This window comes from Oncorhynchus keta, chromosome 15 (genome assembly GCF_023373465.1).
Source record: "Oncorhynchus keta strain PuntledgeMale-10-30-2019 chromosome 15, Oket_V2, whole genome shotgun sequence".
NCBI lineage: Eukaryota > Metazoa > Chordata > Actinopteri > Salmoniformes > Salmonidae > Oncorhynchus > Oncorhynchus keta.
This window is the reverse complement of record NC_068435.1, coordinates 20095360-20122778: the sequence shown is the minus strand read 5'-3', so window position 1 is coordinate 20122778 and position 27419 is coordinate 20095360. Positions and strand designations below refer to the sequence as shown.

At 48.5% G+C, this 27419-nt stretch overlaps 1 protein-coding gene across 1 annotated transcript in view; it reads right to left on the bottom strand.

Moving 5' to 3' along the window:
- LOC118371069 (glypican-1-like) overlaps positions 1-27419 on the bottom strand; it is a 148413-nt gene that overhangs the window by 51282 nt on the left and 69712 nt on the right. The window lies entirely within an intron of this gene.

The window sequence follows — 27419 nt, the reverse complement described above, 5'->3', positions numbered from 1 at the left end:
CAGACTGTTGCTGTGGCTGTACTGTTGTCTTAGCTGGGTTGACAGGAGCAGACTGTTGCTGTGGCTGTACTGTTGTCTTAGCTGGGTTGACAGGAGCAGACTGTTGCTGTGGCTGTACTGTTGTCTTAGCTGGGTTGACAGGAGCAGACTGTTGCTGTGGCTGTACTGTTGTCTTAGCTGGGTTGACAGGAGCAGACTGTTGCTGTGGCTGTACTGGTGTCTTAGCTGGGTTGACAGCGTATGACAGGAGCAGACTGTTGCTGTGGCTGTACTGTTGTCTTAGCTGGGTTGACAGGCGCAGACTTTTGCTGTGGCTGTACTGTTGTCTTAGCTGGGTTGACAGCGTATGACAGGAGCAGACTTGCTGTGGCTGTACTGTTGTCTTAGCTGAGTTGACAGCGTATGACAGGAGCAGACTGTTGCTGTGGCTGTACTGTTGTCTTAGCTGGGTTGACAGGAGCAGACTGTTGCTGTGGCTGTACTGTTGTCTTAGCTGGGTTGACAGCGTATGACAGGAGCAGACTGTTGCTGTGGCTGTACTGTTGTCTTAGCTGGGTTGCAAGACAGGTCAGCTGGGTTGAAGGACAATGTTGCTGTGGCTGTACTGTTGTCTTATTTAAAGGAGCAGACTTTTACCTTGAGCTGGGTTGACAGGAGCCGACATCAGCATTATTGACTTGTCTTAGCTCTCCGGTAACACTGTTGCTTTTAATGTTGTCTTAACCAAAGGAGCAGACTGGATGATTGAAGCTTGAATCACAGCCTAAAATGTAGTCTAAAATAGAGTTGGAAAGAGTTGGAAAATTCATGCTTTGGTTAATAGTCTGTGCATAGTTTTAAACATACAGTACAACAGCGTGAATCGCAGTCAGATAGATGTTTGTTATCCTTTAGATAAGATACGTACATGGGTATGTTGAAAAGTTGACAGCGTAGATTTACAGACTGGGTGGCTGATGAGTGTTTAGTAAGACTCTCTTACTGTGTCTTAGCTGGGTTGAGGGACAGGAGCAGACCTGTGGCTTCTCTGCTGTGGTGACTAATGATGATCATTTAAAGGTAATTTTACCATTGAGCCGACATCAGCATTATTGACTTGCGCTCTCCGGTAACACTGTCTTTTAATGGTGCATAACCAAAAAAGGATGATTGAATTGAATCACAGCCTAAAATAGTCTAAAATAGAGTTGGAAAGAGTTGGAAAATTCATGCTTTGGTTAATAGTCATGCATAGTTTTAAACATACAGTACAACAGCGTGAATCGCAGTCAGATAATGTTTGTTATCCTTTAGATAAGATACGTACATGGGTATGTTGAAAATCCTAGAGATTTACAACAGGGTGAGTGATGAGTGTTTAGTAATCTCTTACTGTGCCATAGGGCAACCAGTCCCTTCTCTGCTGTGGTGACTAATGATGATCATTAACATGACATGTGTATGTGTGTGTGTGTGTGTGTGTGTGTGTGTGTGTGTGTGTGTGTGTGTGTGTGTGTGTGTGTGTGTGTGTGTGTGTGTGTGTGTGTGTGTGTGTGTGTGTGTGTGTGTGTGTGTGTGTGTGTGTGTGTGTGTGTGTGTGTGTGTGTGTGTGTGTGTGTGTGTGTGTGTGTGTGTGTGTGTGTGTGTGTGTGTGTGTGTGTGTGTGTGTGTGTGTGTGTGTGTGTGTGTGTGTGTGTGTGTGTGTGTGTGTGTGTGTGTGAGCATGCGTGCAAATGTGTGTACGTGTGTGTATGTCCTTGCTCTTCCATTTTCTCTCTCAGGGGCCCCAGAGGAACCACAATCTAACGCTCCATCCTCCCCTCATCCCCCTCTCCCCCCTCATCCCCATCCCCTCATCAGCAAGATGACTTCCAGGTTGAAGCAGGGGTTCAGGGCTGAGCATCCCCATTGTCAGAGCTTCAGGTTGGGGTGACCTGGGGGATATGCACACTAGGGCTATAGACTACTCTATACTGAACATATGCTAACATGATAACCCATACATAATGTTAAATTAGTAATAATATTTCACATTAAATTAATAACACAGACTTCTACGTAATCTGTTTTGGTACCTCTAGACCAATTCAGACTGCTGATTTGAGGACCTTTTTGATGAAAAATGTGTTTCTTTTCAATGATCCTGTTTTTCATTTCGTATTTGATGTGTATCTTTGTAACCCCAGTCATACACGGTTCTCTCTGCTACCACACGGCAAGCGGTACCGGAGAGCAGTCTCGGTCCAAAATGCTTCTTAACAGCTTCTACCCCCAAGCCGTAAGACTCCTGAACAATTAATCAAATGGCCACCGGACTATTTTTTATTTTGTTTTTTATTTTACCTTTATTTAACCAGGCAAGTCAGTTAAGAACACATTCTTATTTTCAATGACGGCCTGGGAACAGTGGGTTAACTGCCTGTTCAGGGGCAGAACGACAGATTTGTACCTTGTCAGCTCAGGGGTTTGAACTTGCAACCTTCCGGTTACTAGTCCAACGCTCTAACCACTAGGCTACGCTGCCGGGGCCTGCCGGGGCCTTACATTGTGTCCCGCCACTCCCCCCTTCTTTTACGCTGCTGCTACTCTCTGTTTATTATCTATGCATAGTCACTTTAACTATACCTACATGTACATATTACCTCAATTAGCCCGACTAACCGGGGCTCCCGCACATTGACTCTGTACCGGTATCACCTGTATATACCCTCACTAATGTTATTTTGACTGTCATTTTACAGTTTTGTTTTTATTTAGTATTTCTTTACTTATCTATTGTTTACCTAATACCTATTTTTACTTAAAAATTGCACTGATGGTTGGGGCTTGTATTCGGCGCACGTGACAAATAAACTTGGATTTTTATTTGATTTGAATTACAGGGCTCATTTGTGAAAGAGACATTGGTCTCAACTTGAATTCCTGTCAAAATGAAGGTTAAATAAAATACCATCTCTCTCTCTCTCTTTCTGACACACAAATACACCCATACACACAGTGAACCTGTGATAAGCCTGGTGTCTGTGTTCTGATGACTTTCTCCAGCAGCGAGAAGAGAATAAGGAATGGTTCCGTTTGTAATGATACGAAGTTGAACTAGTGGAACAGCTTGACATGTCTCTGGCTTGTTCTGACTCTCTCATTTCCTTTCTGTGTTTCTAATATTCACCCTTCATACATGTCTGCTGAAATCCATACACTCCCACCCATGTCTCAATACCAGCCAATTTGCTCAATCCACAAAAATGCGCACACACACACACACACACACACACACACACACACACACACACACACACACACACACACACACACACACACACACACACACACACACACACACACACACACACACACACACACACCACACACACACACACACACACACACACACACACACACACACACACACACACACACACACACACACACACACACACACACACACACACACGGTGTGCTCAGTATTTCTCAATAATGCTGTTGGTTCTATTTTTCACTCCTCCATACCTCTCCCTCTCTCTCTCTCCCTACCTCCGCTCACCCCTCTCTCTCTCTCTCTCCCTACCTCCGCTCACCCATCTCTCTCTCTCCCTACCTCCGCTCACCCCTCTCTCTCTCTCCCTACCTCCGCTCACCCCTCTCTCTCTCTCCCTACCTCCGCTCACCCCTCTCTCTCTCTCTCTCTCCCTACCTCCGCTCACCCCTCTCTCTCTCTCTCTCTCTCTCTCTCTCTCTCTCTCTCTCTCTCTCTCTCTCTCTCTCTCTCTCTCTCTCTCTCTCACTACCTCCGCTCACCCCTCTCTCCCTCTCTCTCCCCCTCTCTCTCTCTCTCTCTCTCTCTCCCTCCTCTATCTCTGATAAGCCCTGGCATTGTTGTGGGATTCTGTGCCTCTGTGTTTCAGAGTTAACGTTGATCCTCCTCCCGCTGCCAATAATTCCAACTGGAGGCTTACTGGGTCTACCCTGTACCACCTCTGTTCATTATTCCCTGATCCTGAACCAGCCTCTAACAGAGAGCTCAGTGGGGGATGTGCCACGGATACTCATTACATGCTGATCCTGAATCAGTTTCTCCCTCAGAGGGCTTACTGTGGTTCTGGCTATAAACAACTGATCTTGAATCAGTTTATGACACAGAGGGCTCAGAGTGCCCCATAAACACTGAGTGTACAAAATATTAGGAACAGAGCTTGGTGTGGCATATCTGGACCAGCTTATTGAAGGCTGATCCCAAATCAGCCAGATCTGATTACTCTAACATTTGTATAGAATACACATTATGGACATTGTTACCACTGAGCTGAATCCAGAGAGGTTTGTGTGTTTTTGTGCTTGTACATTTACATTTAAGTCATTTAGCAGACGCTCTTATCCAGAGCCTTATGACATCCAGTGGAACAGCCACTTTACAATAGTGCATCTAAATCTTAAAGGGGGGGTGAGAAGGATTACTTATCCTATCCTAGGTATTCCTTAAAGAGGTGGGGTTTCAGGTGTCTCCGGAAGGTGGTGATTGACTCCGCTGTCCTGGCGTCGTGAGGGAGTTTGTTCCACCATTGGGGGGCCAGAGCAGCGAACAGTTTTGACTGGGCTGAGCGGGAACTGTACTTCCTCAGTGGTAGGGGGCGAGCAGGCCAGAGGTGGATGAATGCAGTGCCCTTGTTTGGGTGTAGGGCCTGATCAGAGCCTGGAGGTACTGAGGTGCCGTTCCCCTCACAGCTCCGTAGGCAAGCACCATGGTCTTGTAGCGGATGCAAGCTTCAACTGGAAGCCAGTGGAGAGAGCGGAGGAGCGGGGTGACGTGAGAGAACTTGGGAAGGTTGAACACCAGACGGGCTGCGGCGTTCTGGATGAGTTGTAGGGGTTTAATGGCACAGGCAGGGAGCCCAGCCAACAGCGAGTTGCAGTAATCCAGACGGGAGATGACAAGTGCCTGGATTAGGACCTGCGCCGCTTCCTGTGTGAGGTCGGCAGGGTCGTACTCTGCGGATGTTGTAGAGCATGAACCTACAGGAACGGGCCACCGCCTTGATGTTAGTTGAGAACGACAGGGTGTTGTCCAGGATCACGCCAAGGTTCTTAGCGCTCTGGGAGGAGGACACAATGGAGTTGTCAACCGTGATGGCGAGATCATGGAACGGGCAGTCCTTCCCGGGAGGAAGAGCAGCTCCGTCTTGCCGAGGTTCAGCTTGAGGTGGTGATCCGTCATCCACACTGATATGTCTGCCAGACATGCAGAGATGCGATTCGCCACCTGGTCATCAGAAGGGGGAAAGGAGAAGATTAATTGTGTGTCGTCTGCATAGCAATGATAGGAGAGACCATGTGAGGTTATGACAGAGCCAAGTGACTTGGTGTATAGCGAGAATAGGAGATGGCCTAGAACAGAGCCCTGGGGGACACCAGTGGTGAGAGCGCGTGGTGAGGAGACAGATTCTCGCCACGCCACCTGGTAGGACCGACCTGTCAGGTAGGACGCAATCCAAGCGTGGGCCGCGCCGGAGATGCCCAACTCGGAGAGGGTGGAGAGGAGGATCTGATGGTTCACAGTATCGAAGGCAGCCGATAGGTCTAGAAGGATGAGAGCAGAGGAGAGAGAGTTAGCTTTAGCGGTGCGGAGCGCCTCCGTGATACAGAGAAGAGCAGTCTCAGTTGAATGACTAGTCTTGAAACCTGACTGGTTTGGATCAAGAAGGTCATTCAGAGAGAGATAGCGGGAGAGCTGGCCAAGGACGGCACGTTCAAGAGTTTTGGAGAGAAAAGAAAGAAGGGATACTGGTCTGTAGTTGTTGACATCGGAGGGATCGAGTGTAGGTTTTTTCAGAAGGGGTGCAACTCTCGCTCTCTTGAAGACGGAAGGGACATAGCCAGCGGTCAGGGATGAGTTGATGAGCGAGGTGAGGTAAGGGAGAAGGTCTCCGGAAATGGTCTGGAGAAGAGAGGAGGGGATAGGGTCAAGCGGGCAGGTTGTTGGGCGGCCGGCCGTCACAAGACGCGAGATTTCATCTGGAGAGAGAGGGGAGAAAGAGGTCAGAGCACAGGGTAGTAGGGCAGTGTGAGCAGAACCAGCGGTGCCGTTTGACTTAGCAAACGAGGATCGGATGTCGTCGACCTTCTTTTCAAAATGGTTGACGAAGTCATCTGCAGAGAGGGAGGAGGGAGGGGGATTCAGGAGGGAGGAGAAGGTGGCAAAGAGCTTCCTAGGGTTAGAGGCAGATGCTTGGAATTTAGAGTGGTAGAAAATGGCTTTAGCAGCAGAGACAGAGGAGGACAATGTAGAGAGGAGGGAGTGAAAGGATGCCAGGTCCGCAGGGAGGCGAGTTTTCCTCCATTTCCGCTCGGCTGCCCGGAGCCCTGTTCTGTGAGCTCGCAATGAGTCGTCGAGCCACGGGGCGGGAGGGGAGGACCGAGCCGGCCTGGAGGATAGGGGACATAGAGAGTCAAAGGATGCAGAAAGGGAGGAGATGAGGGTTGAGGAGGCAGAATCAGGAGATTGGTTGGAGAAGGTTTGAGCAGAGGGAAGAGATGATAGGATGGAAGAGGAGAGAGTAGCGGGGGAGAGAGCGAAGGTTGGGACGGCGCGATACCATCCGAGTAGGGGCAGTGTGGGAGGTGTTAGATGAGAGCGAGAGGGAAAAGGATACAAGGTAGTGGTCAGAGACTTGGAGGGGAGTTGCAATGAGGTTAGTGGAAGAACAGCATCTAGTAAAGATGAGGTCGAGCGTATTGCCTACCTTGTGAGTAGGGGGAAGGTGAGAGGGTGAGGTCAAAAGAGGAGAGGAGTGGAAAGAAGGAGGCAGAGAGGAATGAGTCAAAGGTAGACGTGGGGAGGTTAAAGTCGCCCAGCACTGTGAGAGGTGAGCCGTCCTCAGGAAAGGAGCTTATCAAGGTATCAAGCTCATCGATGAACTCTCCGAGGGAACCTGGAGGGCGGTAAATGATAAGGATGTTAAGCTTGAAAGGGCTGGTAACTGTGACAGCATGGAATTCAAAGGAGGCGATAGACAGATGGGTAAGGGGAGAAAGAGAGAATGACCACTTGGAATGACCAGACCACCCCGCTCCAGAAGCTCTCGGGGTGTGCGAGAACACGTGGGCGGACGAAGAGAGAGCAGTAGGAGTAGCAGTGTTGTCTGTGGTGATCCATGTTTCCGTCAGTGCCAAGAAGTTGAGGGACTGGAGGGAGGCATAGGCTGAGATGAACTCTGCCTTGTTGGCCGCAGATCGGCAGTTCCAGAGGCTACCGGAGACCTGGAACTCCACGTGGGTCGTGCGCGCTGGGACCACCAGATTAGGGTGGCCGCGGCCACGCGGTGTGGAGCGTTTGTATGGTCTGTGCAGAGAGGAGAGAACAGGGATAGACAGACACATAGTTGACAGGCTACAGAAGAGGCTACGCTAATGCAAAGGAGATTGGAATGACAAGTGGACTACACGTCTCGAATGTTCAGAAAGTTAAGCTTACGTAGAAAGAATCTTATTGACTAAAATGATTAAAATGATACAGTACTGCTGAAGTAGGCTAGCTGGCAGTGGCTGCGTTGTTGACACTACACTAATCAAGTCGTTCCGTTGAGTTTAATAGTTTCTGCAGTGCTGCTATTCGGGGGCTAGCTGGCTATACATGCATGCGTGCGCGTGTGAGTAATCTCGAGTCAAAGGAGGACAGGATGCTATCCTCTTGGGTCCTTTCCAGGTCAGAGCAGAATAAAAGACAGACTAGTTGTATCTGTTGTTAGGCCCTCCCTCACTGTGTTCTATACAGAACACCACTAATGAAGGCATGGCCTGACACCTTGGTAATCTGACACCTCTCCTTCACTTTCTGTTCTTCCTCAAACACCACACACACATACGCAGTTGGACACACACACACACACACACACACACACACACACACACACACACACACACACACACACACACACACACACACACACACACACACACACACACACACACACACACACACACACACACACACACACACACACACACACACACACACACACACACACACACACACACACACACACACACACACACACACACACACACACACACACACACACACACACACACTAGAATAGCTCACAAATAGCCTGTGTATTAATTTGTGGTGAGGTGGGAGATGGAGAGACAGAGAGAGAGATGGAGGGGTGAACCGTGGTTGCTTCGGCGCCAATGTATCCGATCCTCCTAATTGTATTTGTCCAGTGTGACAAGTGGTGAATGATTGGGTTAAGGAAGAGGAAGAGAAGGAGGAAGAGATGGAAGGGATGCATTGTGCTGATGTGGTTGTTTTAGACCTGGCTATCTTGGCCATTCATGGATGAACCAGCCCCAGTCCACTCAACAGCAGTTCTCTGCCTTTCCTCTATGGCTGTCCCTCTCTTTCCTCTCTCTTTTTCTCTTTCTCTCCTTGCCTCTCCATCTTCACTCCTGGCACTCCCTGTCACATGCAGAATACACAAACAACCAACAAATCTACTCTGGGCTTTGATGAGGGCCAAAAAGAGTCCAACAGTAACCTATTCTGTTACATACAACTCCGTCACCATTCTCCGCACGTTTACCTGCTGTAAACTACGTTCGTGATGAATACAATTTAGATTTGATTTAAACCATAATGACAATTGATACTTCAATGCTTAACAAATTATGACAAATCATACATCTCAATGAGTCTCAACTACCTCCAGCTGTATATGCCCATTGCCCAAACAATGGACCACATTTCCAAGGCCATAGTCAGACATTGGGAGAGGGTGTCGTGGTCAGAGAGAGAGAGAGAGAGAGAGAGCCTACATACATCAGTTGATGAATGGTGTCTTTCAGCGTGTGTGTGTGTGTCTGTTTAATATAGTGGTCTTTTAATGGCGTCTAAATGCTTCCTAAGGGACCGTGGTGATCCGCGGGCTAACGGCACTAACCACACAGCTGATAAGTGTTGTGATGGATGGAGAGTGTTTGTGTTCTGACACACCAGCACTCCGATACTTCTCTCTCTCTCTTTCTCTATCTGTTTCTCTCCCTCTCTCGCTCTGTTTCTCTCTCGCTCTGTGTTTCTCTCTCTCTCTCGCTCTGTTTCTCTCTCTCTCTCTCGCTCTGTTTCTCTCTCTCTTTATCTGTTTTCTGTTTTTCTGTCTCATGCACTATTAATTCTCTCCTCTTTCTCTCCATAAGTTTCCATCTGTTTTTTCTTCCCCTCTCCCTGTTGCTTGTAGGTCCCCCTCCTTTCCCTCTTTCTCTTACTGTTCCTCTCTCAAATGGAACATTTCTCCATCTCTCGCACCCCTCATCGCTCACTCTCCTTCTCTCCCACTTCGCTCTTCTCCTTCAGTCTTTCTCTTTCCCTCTCTCCATCCTTCCCTCTTCTCCTTCCACCCCGCTCCCTTCCCTCTCTCTACTCTTCCTCCATCCTTCCCTCTTCTCCTTCCACCCCGCTCCCTTCCCTCTCTCTACTCTTCCTCCATCGTTCCCTCTTCTCCTTCCACCCCGCTCCCTTCCCTCTCTCTAATCTTCCTCCATCTCTCTCCATCCTTCCCTCTTCTCCTTCCACCCCGCTCCCTTCCCTCTCTCTAATCTTCCTCCATCCTTCCCTCTTCTCCTTCCACCCCGCTCCCTTCCCTCTCTCTCTCTACTCTTCCTCCATCTCTCTCCATCCTTCCCTCTTCTCCTTCCACCCCGCTCCCTTCCCTCTCTCTACTCTTCCTCCCTTCCCCTTCCCTCTCTCTACTCTTCCTCCATCTCTCTCCATCCTTCCCTCTTCTCCTTCCACCCCGCTCCTTCCCTCTCTCTCTCTACTCTTCCTCCATCTCTCTCCATCCTTCCCTCTTCTCCTTCCACCCCGCTCCCTTCCCTCTCTCTACTCTTCCTCCCTTCCCTCTCTCTACTCTTCCTCCATCTCTCTCCATCCTTCCCTCTTCTCCTTCCACCCCGCTCCTTCCCTCTCTCTCTCTACTCTTCCTCCATCTCTCTCCATCCTTCCCTCTTCTCCTTCCACCCCGCTCCCTTCCCTCTCTCTACTCTTCCTCCATCTCTCTCCATCCTTCCCTCTTCTCCTTCCACCCGCTCCCTTCCCTCTCTCTACTCTTCCTCCATCTCTCTCCATCCTTCCCTCTTCTACTTCCACCCTGCTCCCTTCCCTCTCTCTACTCTTCCTCCATCTCTCTCCATCCTTCCCTCTTCTCCTTCCACCCCGCTCCCTTCCCTCTCTCTCTCTACTCTTCCTCCCTTCCCCTTCCCTCTCTCTCTCTACTCTTCCTCCCTTCCCCTTCCCTCTCTCTACTCTTCCTCCATCTCTCTCCATCCTTCCCTCTTCTCCTTCCACCCCGCTCCCTTCCCTCTCTCTACTCTTCCTCCATCTCTCTCCATCCTTCCCTCTTCTCCTTCCACCCCGCTCCCTTCCCCCTCTCTACTCTTTCTCCCTTCCCCTTCCCTCTCTCTACTCTTCCTCCATCTCTCTCCATCCTTCCCTCTTCTCCTTCCACCCCGCTCCCTTCCCTCTCTCTACTCTTCCTCCATCTCTCTCCATCCTTCCCTCTTCTCCTTCCACCCCGCTCCTTCCCCCTCTCTACTCTTTCTCCCTTCCCCTTCCCTCTCTCTACTCTTCCTCCATCTCTCTCCATCCTTCCCTCTTCTCCTTCCACCCCGCTCCCTTCCCTCTCTCTACTCTTCCTCCCTTCCCCTTCCCTCTCTCTACTCTTCCTCCATCTCTCTCCATCCTTCCCTCTTCTCCTTCCACCCCGCTCCCTTCCCTCTCTCTACTCTTCCTCCATCTCTCTCCATCCTTCCCTCTTCTCCTTCCACCCCGCTCCCTTCCCTCTCTCTACTCTTTCTCCCTTCCCCTTCCCTCTCTCTACTCTTCCTCCATCTCTATCCATCCTTCCCTCTTCTCCTTCCACCCCGCTCCCTTCCCTCTCTCTACTCTTCCTCCATCTCTCTCCATCCTTCCCTCTTCTCCTTCCACCCCGCTCCTTCCCTCTCTCTACTCTTCCTCCATCCTTCCCTCTTCTCCTTCCACCCCGCTCTCTTCCCTCTCTCTAATCTTCCTCCATCTCTCTCCATCCTTCCCTCTTCTCCTTCCACCCCGCTCCCTTCCTCTCTCTAATCTTCCTCCATCCTTCCCTCTTCTCCTTCCACCCGCTCCCTTCCCTCTCTCTCTCTACTCTTCCTCCATCTCTCTCCATCCTTCCCTCTTCTCCTTCCACCCGCTCCCTTCCCTCTCTCTCTCTACTCTTCCTCCATCTCTCTCCATCCTTCCCTCTTCTCCTTCCACCCCGCTCCCTTCCCTCTCTCTACTCTTCCTCCATCTCTCTCCATCCTTCCCTCTTCTCCTTCCACCCCGCTCCCTTCCCTCTCTCTACTCTTCCTCCATCTCTCTCCATCCTTCCCTCTTCTCCTTCCACCCCGCTCCCTTCCCCCTCTCTACTCTTTCTCCCTTCCCCTTCCCTCTTTCTACTCTTCCTCCATCTCTCTCCATCCTTCCCTCTTCTCCTTCCACCCCCTCCCTTCCCTCTCTCTACTCTTTCTCCCTTCCCCTTCCCCTTCCCTCTCTCTACTCTTCCTCCATCTCTCTCCATCCTTCCCTCTTCTCCTTCCACCCCGCTCCCTTCCCTCTCTCTACTCTTCCTCCATCCTTCCCTCTTCTCCTTCCACCCCGCTCTCTTCCCTCTCTCTAATCTTCCTCCATCTCTCTCCATCCTTCCCTCTTCTCCTTCCACCCCGCTCCCTTCCCTCTCTCTAATCTTCCTCCATCCTTCCCTCTTCTCCTTCCACCCGCTCCCTTCCCTCTCTCTCTCTACTCTTCCTCCATCTCTCTCCATCCTTCCCTCTTCTCCTTCCACCCGCTCCCTTCCCTCTCTCTCTCTACTCTTCCTCCATCTCTCTCCATCCTTCCCTCTTCTCCTTCCACCCCGCTCCTTCCCTCTCTCTACTCTTCCTCCATCTCTCTCCATCCTTCCCTCTTCTCCTTCCACCCCGCTCCCTTCCCTCTCTCTCTCTACTCTTCCTCCTTCCCCTTCCCTCTCTCTACTCTTCCTCCATCTCTCTCCATCCTTCCCTCTTCTCCTTCCACCCCGCTCCTTCCCTCTCTCTACTCTTCCTCCATCTCTCTCCATCCTTCCCTCTTCTCCTTCCACCCCGCTCCCTTCCCCCTCTCTACTCTTTCTCCCTTCCCCTTCCCTCTCTCTACTCTTCCTCCATCTCTCTCCATCCTTCCCTCTTCTCCTTCCACCCCGCTCCCTTCCCTCTCTCTACTCTTCCTCCATCTCTCTCCATCCTTCCCTCTTCTCCTTCCACCCCGCTCCCTTCCCCCTCTCTACTCTTTCTCCCTTCCCCTTCCCTCTCTCTACTCTTCCTCCATCTCTCTCCATCCTTCCCTCTTCTCCTTCCACCCCGCTCCTTCCCTCTCTCTACTCTTCCTCCCTTCCCCTTCCCTCTCTCTACTCTTCCTCCATCTCTCTCCATCCTTCCCTCTTCTCCTTCCACCCCGCTCCTTCCCTCTCTCTACTCTTCCTCCATCTCTCTCCATCCTTCCCTCTTCTCCTTCCACCCCGCTCCCTTCCCCCTCTCTACTCTTTCTCCCTTCCCCTTCCCTCTCTCTACTCTTCCTCCATCTCTCTCCATCCTTCCCTCTTCTCCTTCCACCCCGCTCCTTCCCTCTCTCTACTCTTCCTCCATCTCTCTCCATCCTTCCCTCTTCTCCTTCCACCCCGCTCCCTTCCCTCTCTCTACTCTTCCTCCATCCTTCCCTCTTCTCCTTCCACCCCGCTCTCTTCCCTCTCTCTAATCTTCCTCCATCTCTCTCCATCCTTCCCTCTTCTCCTTCCACCCCGCTCCCTTCCCTCTCTCTAATCTTCCTCCATCCTTCCCTCTTCTCCTTCCACCCGCTCCTTCCCTCTCTCTCTCTACTCTTCCTCCATCTCTCTCCATCCTTCCCTCTTCTCCTTCCACCCGCTCCCTTCCCTCTCTCTCTCTACTCTTCCTCCATCTCTCTCCATCCTTCCCTCTTCTCCTTCCACCCCGCTCCCTTCCCTCTCTCTACTCTTCCTCCATCTCTCTCCATCCTTCCCTCTTCTCCTTCCACCCCGCTCCCTTCCCTCTCTCTACTCTTCCTCCATCTCTCCCATCCTTCCCTCTTCTCCTTCCACCCCGCTCCCTTCCCCCTCTCTACTCTTTCTCCCTTCCCCTTCCCTCTTTCTACTCTTCCTCCATCTCTCTCCATCCTTCCCTCTTCTCCTTCCACCCCGCTCCCTTCCCTCTCTCTACTCTTTCTCCCTTCCCCTTCCCCTTCCCTCTCTCTACTCTTCCTCCATCTCTCTCCATCCTTCCCTCTTCTCCTTCCACCCCGCTCCCTTCCCTCTCTCTACTCTTCCTCCATCCTTCCCTCTTCTCCTTCCACCCCGCTCTCTTCCCTCTCTCTAATCTTCCTCCATCTCTCTCCATCCTTCCCTCTTCTCCTTCCACCCCGCTCCCTTCCCTCTCTCTAATCTTCCTCCATCCTTCCCTCTTCTCCTTCCACCCGCTCCCTTCCCTCTCTCTCTCTACTCTTCCTCCATCTCTCTCCATCCTTCCCTCTTCTCCTTCCACCCGCTCCCTTCCCTCTCTCTCTCTACTCTTCCTCCATCTCTCTCCATCCTTCCCTCTTCTCCTTCCACCCCGCTCCCTTCCCTCTCTCTACTCTTCCTCCATCTCTCTCCATCCTTCCCTCTTCTCCTTCCACCCCGCTCCCTTCCCTCTCTCTCTCTACTCTTCCTCCCTTCCCCTTCCCTCTCTCTACTCTTCCTCCATCTCTCTCCATCCTTCCCTCTTCTCCTTCCACCCCGCTCCTTCCCTCTCTCTAATCTTCCTCCATCCTTCCCTCTTCTCCTTCCACCCCGCTCCCTTCCCTCTCTCTCTCTACTCTTCCTCCATCTCTCTCCATCCTTCCCTCTTCTCCTTCCACCCCGCTCCCTTCCCTCTCTCTACTCTTTCTCCCTTCCCCTTCCCTCTCTCTACTCTTCCTCCATCTCTATCCATCCTTCCCTCTTCTCCTTCCACCCCGCTCCCTTCCCTCTCTCTACACTTTCTCCCTTCCCCTTCCCTCTCTCTACTCTTCCTCCATCTCTCTCCATCCTTCCCTCTTCTCCTTCCACCCCGCTCCCTTCCCTCTCTCTACTCTTCCTCCCTTCCCTCTCTCTACTCTTCCTCCATCGTTCCCTCTTCTCCTTCCACCCCGCTCCCTTCCCTCTCTCTCTCTACTCTTCCTCCATCTCTCTCCATCGTTCCCTCTGTCTCCTCCCAACATCCCTCCTTCTCTCTCTCCCTCCACCCTCTCTTCATGGTGAGTAATGTGTTTGGCGTTTAGGACGCTGCAACTCTGGCTTCCGCCCAACATGATTTGCATGCCAAGACCACGAGCCAATCAGGCGGCACAATGGAGCAGATGTCCTTGGCATTTCTGACATCAACAGAGGTGACCCTGAAAACAGGAAATTAGTCTCAGAATGAATCAAGTATGTGGTCTATAATTGGGAAAATGAATGCCATGCTCGGTGTATGTTGGGTCTAATTGGAAAACGCTTTAATGTTATGTGGAAAATCCTAATGTTTACTGATGGTCCCAAGATACTTCAATGAGGTTTAATGCATGAATTCAACTGCTTATACACACTTATAAAAAAAAGGTGCTATCTAGAACCTAAAAGGGTTCTTCAGCTGTCCCCATAGAAGAAACCTTTAAAGAACCCTTTTGGGTTACATGTAGAACCCTTTCTACAGAGGGTTTTGCATGGAACCCAAAAGGGTTCTACTTGGAACCAAAAAGGGTTCTCCTTTGGGAACAGCCGAAGAACCCTTTTGGAAACATTTTCTCTAAGAGTGCACATCATAACAGATTAAGACACAGTATGTGATATGATACTTTCTGGTTTCAGGTAGTATACGCCTAACGCTGTATAATATATCTGTTATTAGACAAATGCTTTATTCAGACAACTTTGAAAATAACTTCTTCTTAGGGACATTCAATCCCAGCCAACTCAGTTTGAAATGGCGTTACTTAAAGGAATACTGTGAGATTCTGAATGAAGTTAGTGGATAGTTAGCAATTATTGCAAGCCAATAATAACTGGTGTTAGCATAATGCTAACTTACCTGTAGACTTTCAGTCATTGGCTGGTAGCATTGGCTCGCAAAACTTCCTTCATACTGCACGCACAAACATCAAAATGTTATCCACATGTTCATCTGACTCTGGGTAAGTAGAATGACATAATCTCTCCCTCTCTTTCTCTCAAACTATTATCTACTCTTCTAGTGTTTGTCATACTGTCACGCTCTGACTCACTCCTTCTCTCACACACACTCTTTTATAATATGTTTTTCTCTCTCTTCTGTTTTTCCCTCTCTTCTAGCAATGGTAGCCAAAATAATGGGCCTTTTTATACATGACCCTAAGCCTGATGGGATGCTAATTGCTTAATTAACTCAGGAACAACATCTGTGTGGATGCACCTTCTTTCAATATACTTTGTATCTCTCATTTACTTAAGTGTTTGCCTTTATTTTGGCAGTTACCTGTATCTGTACCCTGGCCTGACAAATCGTTGGTCTCTTGATTTGTGTTCATAGAGAGAAATAGGGAGATGTGCTGTAAACACACAAATGACAAAATCTCACATTATCCCTTTAACAGACCAGCTGGGTCATTTAAAAAATAAAAAGTCTAATTCAATGAATAAATAAGACTGTGTTGCTTGGTCATCTAGAACTGAGTGTGCCCGTCAGCCAGAGCTCTGTGTTTAAATCTAATTCAAGTCTATGAGGAGTATTTGCCTCACAAACCTATTAATCAAATTAATGATGATCATTAACATGACACATGTATGTGTGTGTGTGTGTGTGTGTGTGTGTGTGTGTGTGTGTGTGTGTGTGTGTGTGTGTGTGTGTGTGTGTGTGTGTGTGTGTGTGTGTGTGTGTGTGTGTGTGTGTGTGTGTCTGTTCAGAGTGCCAGGATCACATGCATGCACACTTTCTCTCTGTCACACACACACGGTGCTGTCTAGATACCACACACTGGTTGAATCAACGTTGTTTCCACGTCATTTTGAAGCTAAGCCAATGTGGAATAAATGTTGAATTGACGTCTGTGCCCAGTGGGCAGGCATGACACCATTAGCCCTTCCACCACCTGCCAGGATAATGGCACCTTCTGTCTGGCACACCTGCCAGCCATCCAACACTTCTACCTCAGGTGTCATTACTTAACATTCTCTTTGACCTCTACCCTTCTACCTCTCTCTCTCTCCCTTTCTCTTTCTCATTCTTTTTCTCTCTTTCTCTTTCCCTCGCTCTCTCTTTCTCTCTCTCCCTTTCTCTCTCTCTATGTTTCTCTCTCTCTCCCTCGTTCTCTTTGATCCCTGTCTCTCTCTCCTCTCAAACTCTTATCTATTCTTCCGGTGTTTGTCATATAGCCTTCACTGTCACTGTCACTCCGACTCAGTCTCATTTTCTCACACGCACTCTTTCATAATCCACTTCTCTCTTTCTTTCTCTCTCCTTGTCTTCCTATCATTCCTCCCATAGCTCCACCTTTCAGTGGGCAGTGGAAGCTGACCCCTGTCCTTTCCTTCCCACTGTTAGCAGCTCCTCAGTCCACACACACACACACACACACACACACACACACACACACACACACACACACACACACACACACACACACACACACACACACACACACACACACACACACACACACACACACACACACACACACACACACTCCTTTGTCTCCACGTCGCCACAATCTTTTTTTCCCCATCAGACCAGGCAGAAAATATGCTTTATCCAGGGTTGTAAAGGGAAAATATGATAAACCTCTAATTTATGAAGATTTAGAGGTTTGGCTAAGCTCAGGTTTCAGTGCAGATCTATTCAACAGATATCCATGTCCTGGCCTGACGAATCCTATGTCTCTCGATTTGTGTTTATAGAGATAAAATAAAACAGGGATGGATGTGTGCTGTAAACACACGTAAGTTCTTAACATGTTTATTTTAAAATGTTGTCCTTGGTCAGGTGCTTATTGGTTGTTAAACAAACACACAGACACACACACACACACACACACACACACACACACACACACACACACACACACACACACACACACACACACACACACACACACACACACACACACACACACACACACACACACACACACACCCTACACTTAGTCACATGGTGCAGGCCCACACCCAGCTAAACACACCCAGATGTAGATGGGAGAGACTCCAGCTAAGGGGACTAGTAGGGTAGAAGTCACATAGACACTGACTAGTACATTTACGCACTTGTACACTTCTCCATCAACACTCCTGCAACTTAAAAGGATACTGCAAGATCACCCAGTCAGTGGAACCCGCGGAGACCATTTGTATGTCCACGACTTACACTGACTCATGGGTAAGTAGAACAACGGCTCAACTGCAGAATATCGCAGTATCCCTTTAACCACATAACCATCACCACAGCAAGCAAGTGATAAACTCTACTACAAGCTATACAAAACGCCCACAAGTGAAAATCCCTGAAACCCACAAAATGAATGCATTTCGCAATACATTCAACAAAATGACTATGGCCATAGGAGTTCTGGGAACAGGATAATTAATACCCTTTGCACATCCAAATACGTCTTTAGTTGTAATTGGAAGGCACAGCTACCACTCTGTCCATTCCAATAGACAGTCCAATAATGGGAGGGCACAGCTACCACTCTGTCCATTCCAATAGACAGTCCAATAATGGGAGGGTACAGCTACCACTCTGTCCATTCCAATAGACAGTCCAATAATGGGAGGGTACAGCTACCACTCTGTCAGTCCAATAATGGGAGGGCACAGCTACCACTCTGTCCATTCCAATAGACAGTCCAATAATGGGAGGGCACAGCTACCACTCTGTCCATTCCAATAGACAGTCCAATAATGGGAGGGCACAGCTACCACTCTGTCCATTCCATTCCATAGACAGTCCAATAATGGGAGGGCACAGCTACCACTCTGTCCATTCAATAGACAGTCCAATAATGGGAGGGCTACAGCTACCACTCTGTCCATTCCAATAGACAGTCCAATAATGGGAGGGTACAGCTACCACTCTGTCCATTCCAATAGACAGTCCAATAATGGGAGGGCACAGCTACCACTCTGTCCATTCCAATAGACAGTCCAATAATGGGAGGGCACAGCTACCACTCTGTCCATTCCAATAGACAGTCCAATAATGGGAGGGTACAGCTACCACTCTGTCCATTCCAATAGACAGTTCAATAATGGGAGGGTACAGCTACCACTCTGTCCATTCCAATAGACAGTCCAATAATGGGAGGGCACAGCTACCACTCTGTCCATTCCAATAGACAGTCCAATAATGGGAGGGCACAGCTACCACTCTGTCCATTCCAATAGACAGTCCAATAATGGGAGGGCACAGCTACCACTCTGTCCATTCCAATAGACAGTCCAATAATGGGAGGGCACAGCTACCACTCTGTCCATTCCAATAGACAGTCCAATAATGGGAGGGCACAGCTACCACTCTGTCCATTCCAATAGACAGTCCAATAATGGGAGGGCACAGCTACCACTCTGTCCATTCCAATAGACAGTCCAATAATGGGAGGGCACAGCTACCACTCTGTCCATTCCAATAGACAGTCCAATAATGGGAGGGCACAGCTACCACTCTGTCCATTCCAATAGACAGTCCAATAATGGGAGGGCACAGCTACCACTCTGTCCATTCCAATAGACAGTCCAATAATGGGAGGGCACAGCTACCACTCTGTCCATTCCAATAGACAGTCCAATAATGGGAGGGTACAGCTACCACTCTGTTCATTCCAATAGACAGTTCAATAATGGGAGGGCACAGCTACCACTCTGTCCATTCCAATAGACAGTCCAATAATGGGAGGGCACAGCTACCACTCTGTCCATTCCAATAGACAGTCCAATAATGGGAGGGCACAGCTACCACTCTGTCCATTCCAATAGACAGTCCAATAATGGGAGGGCACAGCTACCACTCTGTCCATTCCAATAGACAGTCCAATAATGGGAGGGTACAGCTACCACTCTGTTCATTCCAATAGACAGTTCAATAATGGGAGGGCACAGCTACCACTCTGTCCATTCCAATAGACAGTCCAATAATGGGAGGGCACAGCTACCACTCTGTCCATTCCAATAGACAGTCCAATAATGGGAGGGTACAGCTACCACTCTGTCCATTCCAATAGACAGTCCAATAATGGGAGGGCACAGCTACCACTCTGTCCATTCCAATAGACAGTTCAATAATGGGAGGGTACAGCTACCACTCTGTCCATTCCAATAGACACTTCAATAATGGGAGGGCACAGCTACCACTCTGTCCATTCCAATAGACAGTCCAATAATGGGAGGGCACAGCTACCACTCTGTCCATTCCAATAGACAGTCCAATAATGGGAGGGCACAGCTACCACTCTGTCCATTCCAATAGACAGTCCAATAATGGGAGGGCACAGCTACCACTCTGTCCATTCCAATAGACAGTCCAATAATGGGAGGGCACAGCTACCACTCTGTCCATTCCAATAGACAGTCCAATAATGGGAGGGTACAGCTACCACTCTGTCCATTCCAATAGACAGTCCAATAATGGGAGGGTACAGCTACCACTCTGTCCATTCCAATAGACAGTCCAATAATGGGAGGGCACAGCTACCACTCTGTCCATTCACAACTCTGTCCATTCCAATACAGTCCAATAATGGGAGGGCACAGCTACCACTCTGTCCATTCCAATAGACAGTCCAATAATGGGAGGGCACAGCTACCACTCTGTCCATTCCAATAGACAGTCCAATAATGGGAGGGCACAGCTACCACTCTGTCCATTCCAATAGACAGTCCAATAATGGGAGGGCACAGCTACCACTCTGTCCATTCCAATAGACAGTCCAATAATGGGAGGGCACAGCTTCCACCACTCTGTCCATTCCAATAGACAGTCCAATAATGGGAGGGCACAGCTACCACTCTGTCCATTCCAATAGACAGTCCAATAATGGGAGGGCACAGCTACCACTCTGTCCATTCCAATAGACAGTCCAATAATGGGAGGGCACAGCTACCACTCTGTCCATTCCAATAGACAGTCCAATAATGGGAGGGCACAGCTACCACTCTGTCCATTCCAATAGACAGTCCAATAATGGGAGGGCACAGCTACCACTCTGTCCATTCCAATAGACAGTCCAATAATGGGAGGGCACAGCTACCACTCTGTCCATTCCAATAGACAGTCCAATAATGGGAGGGCACAGCTACCACTCTGTCCATTCCAATAGACAGTCCAATAATGGGAGGGCACAGCTACCACTCTGTCCATTCCAATAGACAGTCCAATAATGGGAGGCACAGCTACCACTCTGTCCATTCCAATAGACAGTCCAATAATGGGAGGGCACAGCTACCACTCTGTCCATTCCAATAGACAGTCCAATAATGGGAGGGCACAGCTACCACTCTGTCCATTCCAATAGACAGTCCAATAATGGGAGGGCACAGCTACCACTCTGTCCATTCCAATAGACAGTCCAATAATGGGAGGGCACAGCTACCACTCTGTCCATTCCAATAGACAGTCCAATAATGGGAGGGCACAGCTACCACTCTGTCCATTCCAATAGACAGTCCAATAATGGGAGGGCACAGCTACCACTCTGTCCATTCCAATAGACAGTCCAATAATGGGAGGGCACAGCTACCACTCTGTCCATTCCAATAGACAGTCCAATAATGGGAGGGCACAGCTACCACTCTGTCCATTCCAATAGACAGTCCAATAATGGGAGGGCACAGCTACCACTCTGTCCATTCCAATATTCCAATAGACAGTCCAATAATGGGAGGGCACAGCTACCACTCTGTCCATTCCAATAGACAGTCCAATAATGGGAGGGCACAGCTACCACTCTGTCCATTCCAATAGACAGTCCAATAATGGGAGGGCACAGCTACCACTCTGTCCATTCCAATAGACAGTCCAATAATGGGAGGGCACAGCTACCACTCTGTCCATTCCAATAGACAGTTCAATAATGGGAGGGCACAGCTACCACTCTGTCCATTCCAATAGACAGTCCAATAATGGGAGGGCACAGCTACCACTCTGTCCATTCCAATAGACAGTCCAATAATGGGAGGGCACAGCTACCACTCTGTCCATTCCAATAGACAGTCCAATAATGGGAGGGCACAGCTACCACTCTGTCCATTCCAATAGACAGTCCAATAATGGGAGGGCACAGCTACCACTCTGTCCATTCCAGTTCAATAGACAGTTTCAATAGACAGTGGGAGGGCACAGCTACCACTCTGTCCATTCCAATAGACAGTCCAATAATGGGAGGGCACAGCTACCACTCTGTCCATTCCAATAGACAGTCCAATAATGGGAGGGCACAGCTACCACTCTGTCCATTCCAATAGACAGTCCAATAATGGGAGGGCACAGCTACCACTCTGTCCATTCCAATAGACAGTTCAATAATGGGAGGGCACACTTACTACCTCTGTCCATTCCAATAGACTACCACTCTGTCCATTCCAATAGACAGTCCAATAATGGGAGACACTCTGTCCATTCCAATAGACAGTGGGAGGGCACAGCTACCACTCTGTCCATTCCAATAGACAGTCCAATAATGGAAGGGCACAGCTACCACTCTGTCCATTCCAATCGACAGTCCAATAATGGGAGGGCACAGCTACCACTCTGTCCATTCCAATAGACAGTCCAATAATGGGAGGGCACAGCTACCACTCTGTCCATTCCAATAGACACTCCAATAATGGGAGGGCACAGCTACCACTCTGTCCATTCCAATAGACAGTCCAATAATGGGAGAATACAGCTACCACTCTGTCCATTCCAATAGACAGTCCAATAATGGGAGGGTACAGCTACCACTCTGTCCATTCCAATAGACAGTCCAATAATGGGAGGGCACAGCTGGACAAGTAGGGACATGTCCATCCACACGTTCGAATATGTCCACAGTGGTAACTATGGTGAGCTGGGATACTTTGTTTAACGTGGCGTATCACCCTTCAATTAACAGCCCTCCATCGCTCCATTTCTCCTGTCTTAAGAACAGATGCTCATTAACAGATGGTTTACATCTGACCGTCTCACACTTCTCCCTCCCCCTCTCTCTCATTCCTCTGACTCTTATCCTGCTGTCTCCATCTGATGCTCAGTGATGTGAGGTGAAGGAAGGGAGGGAGGAGATAGGGGTGACTGATCAATGTTCAGGTGGAGTTAAACACTTGTTTTTACAGAAGGGGATGGAATGAAGGAAGGAGAGAGGAGAAAGGTGAGGTGGGGGAGGTTGAGGATGTCTAGGAATGATGCATTGGAATGTTGAAAATAGTGGCACGCACACACAATCCACGGATGCAAAAAGCACTTTGGCAGAGAAAAGGAGAGGACACAGATAGTGAGAGAAGGCCTGACTGGAGGTCACAAGAGAGAGTGGACAGGGCTGTACACAGGGGGGTTCCAGGCATGCTAACAAACATGAACGTTGAAAGAACACAACACAAAAACAATCAATTCAAAGAAAACAACGTTCATTTGACATGCAGACCACAACAAACTCAACAAAACACAACAAACCAAATTCTGACATCCATCATTCATCTGGTGTATAGACTGCAATCCCCATATGAAATCAACCTCAACTAACTTAATGCTGCTGCTTTGATGTACTGATCGCTTGAGTGGACTTTAAATAGAGCTCAGATTTAGTGTGTGTGTGTGTGTGTGTGTGTGTGTGTGTGTGTGTGTGTGTGTGTGTGTGTGTGTGTGTGTGTGTGTGTGTGTGTGTGTGTGTGTGTGTGTGTGTGTGTGTGTGTGTGTGTGTGTGTGTGTGTGTGTGTGTGTGTGTGTGTGTGTGTGTGTGTGTGTGTGTGTGTGTGTGTGTGTAAATATCTACATATTTATATGGTGGATTCAATGTAAAAGTGATTTTACATGATGATGCACATCACACTGATTAATTTCACTCTTTTTCATTGTCATGGTGATTCTGAATCATACAAATACAAAATCAACCAAAGCAAAAGTTGGTAGAATGTTTGAATTTCTCATTTTTGGGTTGATAAGACAACAACATTGAATTAAAATCCATTATTTTTCAAATAAATTCATATTAATACACTTACAATTGAATATGATGACATCATAATTGAAAATAGCAACTCTAGTAGAATGTTGAAAGTTGGAATGTTTGGTTGATAGTCACTGTAGGTCATATTGATTTGAAACTTAGTTTTGTGGGAACAACCCCAAACCTAGTTGTGTGACTTGCTTCTGCTATCCAAGATTGTACATTTTTCAACAATGAGCTTCTTCAAATAATTTCACGTCTCTACCATGGATGGCACAGTAGCACAGTAGCTTCCTGTCCTCATCAATGGACAATGGTGCTTGCCTACGGAGCTGTGAGGGCAACGGCACCTCAGTACCTCCAGGCTCTGATCAGGCCCTACACCCAAACAAGGGCACTGCGTTCATCCACCTCTGGCCTGCTCGCCTCCCTACCACTGAGGAAGTACAGTTCCCGCTCAGCCCAGTCAAAACTGTTCGCTACACTGGCTCCCCAATGGTGGAACAAACTCCCTCACGACGCCAGGACAGCGGAGTCAATCACCACCTTCCGGAGACACCTGAAACCCCACCTCTTTAAGGAATACCTAGGATAGGATAAAGTAATCCTTCTCCCCCCTTAAAATATTTAGATGCACTATTGTAAAGTGGCTGTTCCACTGGATGTCATAAGGTGAATGCACCAATTTGTAAGTCGCTCTGGACAAGAGCGTCTGCTAAATGACTTAAATGTAAATGTAAATGTAAATCAATGGTAAGAATCAAAAAGTGAATTGCTTAATTTGGTGTAGTTCTCAAGAATCCATGTTTAGAATGCATTTAGGTACATCTACAGTAGAACTGGGTTTATGTGTGACTTTAGGTCAGGTCCTCCCGAGTTTCTCAGATATCTAGCTACCACAACCAGCACCTGCCTGAGCAGGAGAAACAGCGTCTGTTCCACAAGCACATGGACATGAGGCGCAAGATGGAGTTTTACAGGAACGTAAGGAGGGAGTTCTACAAGCAGCATGTGAGCTCAGTGGACCCGTGGTTATTGTCTGATGAAGAGATGAAGAAACGGGAAACCATTCCAGGAGTGTTGGGGTTGGCTGCAGAAATGGACTTCCTGGAAATCTCTGATGTTTTTAGTAGAAGTAGTATTAAGATAAAAATAATTTAAAACATATAGATTTTACCTTTATTTAACTAGGCAAGTCAGTTAAGAACAAATTCTTAATTACCATGACGCTTAGGAACAGTGGGTTAACTTCCATGTTCAGGGGTCGAATGACAGATTTTTACCTTGTCAGCTAAGGGACTTGATCTAGCAACCTTTTGGTTACTGGCCCAACGCTCTAACCACTAGGCTACCTGCCACCCCTAATAAGAGAGGATCAGTAAGTATAGTAAGTTTGATAACTGTAGGTTGTTGTCTATTTTAATATATTTTAAAGCTACAATATGTAACCAACCAAATTCACATAGAAATGTGAGTCGTAGATCATTCATTCCAGTTATTCCAAGTCTAAGAAGCGGTAGATCTGTTCTATGCGTGCTATTTCTATGCCTCCCCTTCTGAAGTTTTGTTTTTGCCTCTTTTACTTTCGGTTTTGTACACCAGCTTCAAATAGCTGATACAATATTTTGCTTATGGAAAATATATTTCACAGCGGTACAATGATTCTATACACAATGACTGCTTGTTTTCTGACAGAAACTGAAATTAGGTGAAATATTAGAATTTTAGCAACCAGGAAATGGCTGCGCGATTTCTGCATAGTGCATCTTAAAGTATAACAATTGTGATGCATCATTTTTGAGTGTGTGCCTGTGTGTGTGCACACTTGCCTGTGTTTCCATGCATGCAATCATGTTTGGGCGTGTGTGTGTGAGTGTGCATCCATGCTTGGGTGTGTGTGTCTATTTGAAGCACATCGTTAGTGTGTTTACATAGCTGAGTGAGTGATGCTTGACGGAGCGTTTCTGTGTGCTCTCTGTTGTTAATCACCACTGTGTGACTGTGAATGAGCTGTGCCTTCCAGATACTTCTAAAGCACATAAACACACAGAGAAAGTGTTTGTGTGTCTTGGATGGGCCGTGCGCGGTGTGTTTCAGTGTGTGTGTGTGCGTGTGTGTGTGTGTGTGTGTGTGTGTGTGTGTATTTGTATGTTTTGGACAGGTTGCCTGTGAAATGAGCCCATTGCTGCTCTGGCATTGCTTCAACACTCTGGGCAGAGTGGGCTGAGAGAGAATGAGCGAGAGAGAATGATAGCAGATTGTGCAGTAAACAGACGTCACTCAGCCTCTAATCAGTATGAGGCCAGAAAGGTCAGGCTGACAAACAGATCACAGATCCAGATGACAGCTCAATCCCAATCAGCCAGGGGAACGAGTAGAGCACAGAGACAGATGCTTAGTCACCCCATATCGACTGGAACAGACTGTAGTGTATCATTAAACGTAAATAATCATCAATGTTCCAATCACTGCGCATTCTAATCACTTCAATCTGGGATCAGTCTTTCCCCCATGTCCTGAGTCACAGAACAGCTTAACTTTCAACCTCACTAAAAATAAATACACAACTGTACAATAAACGTACAGTAATGATGAATGTATATAACATGGTATGATATCAATGCATTTAATATTCAAATGGCATGATATCATACATTGGTATGTAGACTGTACATGCTACACAAATAGACCCCCACTTCTCAAACATAAATTGTGAGTGGCTATGACATTATAGTACAGTATATTGATACTGCTCTCGTGTTCTCTGTACAGTGTGTAATTTAGGGAGCTTAAGGTTAGGTCACCTCTGTACTCTACACTACATGTGTGAGATTCCTCATCAATCAAGAAGGATTAAAGCAATATTATCTTCTCACACACACTCTGAAGCTGTGGTGAACTCCGGAGTGTGTGTGTGTACTTGTGATCCTTCACGTCGTGGAGACATGGATTTCCCTCCAAAGGACAAAAGCAGATTATGACATACTCTGGGACTTGAGACTGATGGTTGAGAGAGACTTGAGTAGGCGGAGGAGAGGAAAAGCAAGGGATGATGTGTGGAGTGTGTTGTGTATGGAGAGATGGTTGGAACAGAGTGGAGATGGAGACAGTCCAGCTGTTCTGTCTGGACTACTTGCAGTATGCGCAATGAAAAACACTCTCCCTGAAATAAAGTGACTTCTGACACTATGGTTCCGCAGGAAATAGCTCACAGTGATAAACTCATTGTATTTGTATACAGACACGTACACAGACGTACAGGCACATGAATGCAAGCTAATACACACACACTCTCACACACATATGTGCATACACATGCACACATATATATGCCTTCAAAGACCCCCGACAATCCTCTCTCTACTCTCTATCACACACACACACACACCTCTGTCTCCCTCCCTCTCTCCCCCTGTCTCGCTCCATCCCTCTGTCTCCCTCCCTCTGTCTCCCTCCCTCTCTCCCTCCCTCTATTACTTCCACACACACACACACGCACGCACGCACGCACGCACGCACGCACGCACGCACACACACACACACACACACACACACACACACACACACACACACACACACACACCTTACAACCTCGTCTTGGTTAACCAACGCGCACTGATCAGAGCAGAGTTTACACAGGGCTGTTAGACATAACGGAGATGAGGGGGGAAGGAACGAGACAGAGGGTTCCCTCTTCCTCTCAACCTCTGTCTGTCTGTCTGTCTGTCTGTCTGTCTGTCTGTCTGTCTGTCTGTCTGTCTGTCTGTCTGTCTGTCTGTCTGTCTGTCTGTCTGTCTGTCTGTCTGTCCCTCCCTCTGTCTCCCTCCCTCCCTCTCTCCATCCCTCTGTCTGTCCCTCCCTCTCTCCCTCCCTCTGTCTCACTCCCTCTCTCCCTCCCTGTCTCCCTCCATCTCTCCCTCTGTCTCCCTCCATCCCTCTCTCCCTCCCTCTGTCTCCCTCCCTCTCTCCCTCCCTCTGTCTCCCTCCCTCTCTCTCTCCCTGCCTGTCTCCCGCTGTCTCCCTGTCTCCCTGCCTACCTCCCGCTGTCTCCCTGCCTGCCTGCCTCCCTCCATTCCTCCCTCTGTCTTCCTGCCTGCCTCCCTCCAGTCCTCCCTCTGTCTCCCTGTCTGCCTGTCTCCCGCTGTCTCCCTGTCTCCCTGCCTACCTCCCGCTGTCTCCCTGCCTGCCTGCCTCCCTCCATTCCTCCCTCTGTCTTCCTGCC